The sequence below is a fragment of the Elaeis guineensis genome, chromosome 12 (genome assembly GCF_000442705.2).
Source record: "Elaeis guineensis isolate ETL-2024a chromosome 12, EG11, whole genome shotgun sequence".
NCBI classification, from domain to species: Eukaryota; Viridiplantae; Streptophyta; class Magnoliopsida; order Arecales; family Arecaceae; genus Elaeis; species Elaeis guineensis.
The window spans coordinates 77,217,365-77,223,859 of record NC_026004.2 but is presented as its reverse complement, the minus strand read 5'-3'; positions in this window follow the sequence as shown (position 1 = coordinate 77,223,859).

Below are 6,495 nucleotides of genomic sequence, written 5' to 3'. Positions count from 1 at the left end.
AGATTTTAAATATTAGATAATAAAATTAGATCTAATATATAATAGATCTGAAATAGCATAAGATAAAAAATTTTAAATTATTCCGCCCCAGATTTGATGAAATCTGAAAGATCCTACAAAGAAAAAAGATGATTTTTCCTTCAACAGGTATCAGAGCCAGATTTTTGGCTCTATTTCAGATCTAATTTAGATCTAATTTTTTATTTATTTATCTAATATTTAAAAGATTTTAAATTATCATATCAGATATGATAAGATCTGAAATTAAAATATTTAAAATTAAATCTAAGAAGATCTAACATGCATGAGATGTATGACTAGACTAGGATTAGTTGAATCCATGAACAGTCTTAAGTTTTATATTTTAATGAGATTAAAATATAAATTAAATCTAATTTATTCTCTATTTTTTTGATATTATAAGTGTTATAATTAGATCAAAAAATAAAAAATAAAATTTTAATTTTTTCATAAATTGATCTGTTGCATGCCTAGACTAGTTGTAGAATTGTTTCAGTAACGTATCTAGAATAGATTTAATTTTGAATAGTTCAATTTAAATCTTATTTTTTAGATATTACATGTGATGTATCAGATCTGAAAGCATATTAATTAGATCAATTTTTGATACATGAGATGTATGCAAAGCATGTATTAGTTAGATCTTAAATTGTATATGAGATATGTAAATTTAGATCTAACAGTTTTGTAGTTAAATTTATATTTTTGATTAAGGTGTTCTTCATGGCCGTCCGGTCATAAGAATGAGGTAGAATTTCAAGACCCTCTCTTCTCATTCAATGGGGTGTTCTTATGATGTGTAGGAGTGCCGTGCGTTCATCCTTAATCAGAAATCAAAACTTACTTTTCTGCAAAATCTTAGATCCTGAAACCTTAAGATTTATTTTACATATTTTGTTTATGAACCCAAACTTAATTAATGAATTAAGTTTATGAAATCAATTTGGTCTAAAATTGAGAATTTCAGATCTAAGACATTTTCATAAAATTAGGTTCGGACTTGGATAGCTCAATTAGGTCTAGCGGTTGATCAAACTGAATCAAGAGTTGGTTAGGTGGGATCATGAAAGCTAATAATTAACAAGCCTAATAGGATTAAGTCTGGGTCAAAGTCGAATTACATTTAGATGTGACTCGATCAAGTTAAGACCTAATTTGGCTCAGTGGTTAGAGCCTGGATTGTAGGCTAACCCAATTAGTTTTGGTTCGATAATTTGGTGTCTAAGGTAAGTTGGGTAGATGCGATCGATTGATTTTTAATTGAGAACTATTCGACTCGAATACATTCTTGTCGAGTTAATGGCATATCCCTTCCACCGGTCTCACTTACCTGGCCATATGTGTTAACCTAGTTCTGATTTGAGGTGGCTAACAATTCGAGCTGACCTATGCTACTAGGTTAGTCATAATTGTTATGACTATGTTTAATGAGACCTAAATCAAATCTTTCTAAGAAAATATTAAGTCTAAATCTTCCACCATTATGGATGTGCGGGCCCTTCCCGGGGTTGATTGTTCTCGGCTGGTTACAGTGGCTCAGTTGCATCGAAAAGATGCAACTATATCCATTAGGCATTAGATGCTATGAATTAGAGGATGGATTGGGCTCAATATTTCGGATACGATGAGGGATCCAATCAGGAATCTAGTTCGTGCAAATGGTGGGTCTAACTTAACTAAAGATTGGAGCAATATTTCAGACACGGTGAGCTTCATGAATTAGAGACCAAATTTTGGATGCACCATGATTAGAGAATCATTGGACAAGAGTTGTCCATTCATCGGTTGACCCATCACCAATAACTGTTAGGTGAGGTGATGAGCCAGTTAGTGAGACCGCACCACCCACTAGAAATCACTGATCACGAAGATTTTCACATCTCTTCCAAGGGAGTGTAGGGATCTGAGAAAATAGTGGGAGCTTAATTTGTTTAAAAGTAAAATCTCTAAACAAATTGGTTAAGTCTGATTACAAAATCAAACTAGAAACTTTCGACTCTCTACAAGAAATATGTCTACCTTCAACCCCCTGACCAAAATACTAGACACCCATAGATTGACTGGATCAAATTTCAAAGACTGGTTGAAAAACTACAGAATTATTCTGGATTTCAAAAAATTGACTCATGTCTTGGACCAGGACCCACCTGCCATGCCAGCACGTCCGACTGCTGAACAGAGAGCGTCTCTAAAAAAGTGGACGGATGATGATAACAAAGTAAGGTACTACATGTTGGATGCAATGTCTAATGACTTACAGCACCAGCATGAGAATATTTTGACTACCCGCCAAATATTGGCTCACCTACAAGAGTTGTTTGGTGAACAGAGTCGCACGGTTAAGTATCAAGTCTGTCAAAGACTTTTTAAGGCCAAGATGCGTGATGGACAGTCAGTCCAAGATCATTGTTTGACAATGATCAAGGATCTTGAGGAGCTTGAGAAGCTCGGTATCATCTTAGACAAAGATTTTCAGATTGATGTGATCCTTCAGTCCTTGTCCGATGCATATGGTCAGTTCATCATGAACTTCCATATGCATAAGATGCAGTGTACCTTGGCCGAGTTAATGAACATGCTGGTTACGGCTGAGCTTTCTATGAAGGGTTCAAAATGCTCAGTTCTTACTATGGAGCAGACTTCTTCCAAGAGAAAATCTTTTGAAAAGAAAAAGAAGTCTACGGAGAAGCAGAAGGTGGATGGCAAGAAGAAGAAGACAGAACCGAATAAGAAGACTGCTGATAAGGAAAAATATTTTCACTGCCAATCAGACGGCCATTGGAAGCGAAATTGTCCTCAATACCTGGCCACCCTAAAGAACAAGAAGGATGGTTCTTCTGGAGGTATGCTCATTTTAGAATCTAACCTTACAATTTCTTCTGCATCCAGTTGGGTGCTTGACTCTAGTTCTAGTGCTCATTTGTGCACTTCTATGCAGGGTCTTGAGGAGAGCAGGAGGCTGAGGGATGGGGAGATGATCCTACGCATCGAGAATGGAGCAAGAGTTGCTGTTGTAGCCATGAAAACCTATCCTCTGTGATTACCGTTAGGATTAGATTTAGTTTTAAGAGACTATTATTATGTGCCTGCAGCAAGCAGGAATTTGATTTCTATTTCATGTTTAGCACAAGAAGGCTATGTGATTAGCTTTCATAAAAACCATTGTAATATTTTTTATGAAAATAATAAAGTTACAAATGATTTTATCATTAACGGTCTCTATCAGTTACATGTTGATGTATCTGTATTTAATATCGAGCAAAATGTGAATGCCATAGGAATTAAAAGGCCTAGAGATAGTCTAAATGATAGGTATCTGTGGCACCTAAGGCTAGGTCATATAGCGGAAGACAGGGTTAACAAATTAGAGAAATCCAGACTGTTGAGTCCGTTGACTTTCAAGTCATATCCAGTTTGTGAATCATGCCTTCAAGGTAAAATAATCAAGCTTCCTTTTGTGGGACATGGGGAAAGGGCCACAGACCTACTTGTCCTAGTACATACAGATGTGTGCGGTCTATTTGATGTGCCGGCTAGAGGCAACTACGTCTACTTCATTACCTTTATCGATGATATGTCTAGGTACGGATATGTGTTTCTAATGAAACACAAGTCTGAAGCTTTTGAAAGGTTCAAAGAATTCAGACATGAGATAGAAAAACAAACAGGAAAGCCCATTAAGGTTCTTCGATCAGATTGAGGAGGTGAATACCTTAGTCGGAAGTTTCTAGACTATCTTAAGGATAATGATATAATCTCTCAATGGACTCCACTTGGAATGCCATAACTCAATGAGATTTCAGAACGGAGAAATCGGACTCTATTAGATATGGTCTGTTCTATGATGAGCTTTACGGACCTCCCTGAATTTCTTTGGGGATAATGTCTCATGACAGTAATTTATGTATTGAATACGGTTTCCTCTAAAATCGTTCCTACCACACCGTATGAGATATGGCATGGTAAGAAGCCAAGTCTGAATCATTTTAAAATTTGGGGTTGTCCGGCTCATGTCAAGAGACAGCAGACGGACAAGTTAGAGTTCAAGTCTTTTAGAGCTTGATTCATAGGATATCCTAAAGAGTCATTAAGATACTATTTTTATATTCCGGAGGACCACAATGTGATTGTGAGTCGAAATGCTATTTTTCTTGAAAAATAGTTTATTCAAGATGGTGGCATCAGAACAATAATTAAGCTCAAGGAGAATGTCTTCCAAGAGCAACGAGCTAAAGAACCTGAGGAACCAAATCAATCAGAACCAGTCCTAACATAACCTCTTCCACCTCGTAGATCGACTAGGATTTTTCGTCCTCCTGAAAGATACTTAGGTACCATACAAGAGGATGTAGAGAAAATATTCCTCATGAAAAATGGGGTTCATGGTGATGATCTCAAAACCTGTGACAAGGCGATATCAGATATCAACTTTGAGAAATGGTTAGAGGCAATGAGATCAGAAATTGACTTGATGCACTCAAACCAAATCTGGACCTTGGTAGATCCACCTGAAGGTATTGTACCTATTGGGTGTAAATAGATCTTCAAGAGAAAGATAGGTGCAGATGGGAATGTAGAGACATTCAAGGCTAGGCTCGTAGCGAAAGGTTATAGTCAGCACGAAGGCATTGACTATCAGGATACCTTCTCGCCCGTAGCCATGCTAAAATCTATCTGCACATTGCTTGCTATTGCAGCCTATTTCGATTATGAAATATGATAGATGGATGTGAAAACGACGTTCTTAAATGGATATCTTGAGTACGATATCTATATGGAACAGCCGCTTGGTTTCATATCCAGTGATGATGATCACAAGGTCTGCAAGCTGCAAAGGTCCATTTATAGACTTAAGCAAGCATCTCGGAGCTGGAATACTCATTTCAATGATGTGATCAAAATGTTTGGTTTCATCAAGAACGAGGAGGAACCATGTGTGTTCAAAAAGGTCAGTGGGAGCGCAGTTGTCTTCCTCGTATTGTACGTAGATGACATCCTCCTAATTGGGAATGATATTCCCATGTTGACCTCAGTCAAAATATGGTTGTCTAAGGAGTTCTCTATGAAAGATCTAGGAGAGGCATCCTTTATACTGGGTATTAAGATCAATAGAGATAGACCAAATAGGATGCTCGAACTTTCACAGAAGATGTACATAGAGAAGGTGCTAAAAAGGTTTAGCATAGAAAACTCCAAAAGAGGTTTATTACCTTTTAGACATGGCATTCATCTCTCCAAGAAGATGTGCCCTAGCACACCTGAGGAGATTGAATGCATGAGCAAGATCCCTTATGCTTCGGCAATAGGGAGCCTCATGTATGCCATGCTATGTACATGACCTTATATAGCTCATGCTGTGAGTGTCACAAGCAAATATCAGTCAAATCCAGGCGAAAAGCATTGGACTTCTATGAAATGTATCCTTAAGTACTTGAGAAGGACTAAGGATATGTTTCTAGTCTTTGGGAATAGAGAACTTCAGATTCAGGGATATACAGACTCAAACTTTATATCTGATATAGATGATCGAAAGTCGACATCTGGGAGTCTATTTATTTGCAATGGTGATGCAGTTAGCTGAAAGAGTTTCAAGCAGATGGTGATTGCTGATTCCACCATGGAGGCAAAGAACATTGCTGCACGGAAGCTGTGAAGGAGGCATTCTAGTATAAGAAGTTTGTCGCAGAGCTTGGAGTGATGTCATCGGATGCCATACCTCTTTACTATGACAATAATGGCACCATAGCCCTAGCTAAGGAGCCAAGGTCTCACCAGAAGTCTAAGCAAATCGAGCGGCAATTCCATCTGATCTGTGATTACCTCGAAAAGGGTTATGTCGAGGTCAAGAGAGTCGACTCCACAGACAATATGGCAGACCCACTGACAAAGCCATTAGGCCAGCAAAAGATCGAAGCCCACCTTGAGAAGATGGGACTTAAATATGTAGCCAATTGACATTAGGTCAAGTGGGAGTTTGTTAGATGTGTGCCCTAGATGCCAGATTGGCTGACACATTCCTATACAAATCTAAGGACAAATTTATAATTTTGACTATAAATTAATAAATGGGTTATTCTTCTATCACATTGTGTATATTGTGTCTGTGATACATCCTTTGAGTTAGTAGGAATGTCAATTCATATTTTCAAGAGTTGAAAATTTAAGACATGAATTTACATAACTAACTCATAAAGAGCTCCTGACCATAGGATCATCACAAGGATGATGATCAATCCAGAAGGTTGGTGTACGATCGCTTTTTTAGGGTAGATGTGTCTTGAGTCTACGGTGTGGAGACATCGAAGTGAGAGTACAGGTATTCGTTGAGAACGAGAGTACTGAGCGTGACCATATCGAGCAATCATAATGAAGTCTACCTTCTCGTCGATGACTTGCTCGATGCTGCAGTTATGTGTCTAATTTTTTTGACTTGAGGTGCATCGATAGTTCACCTTGAGTGTGTTATAGTTTGAC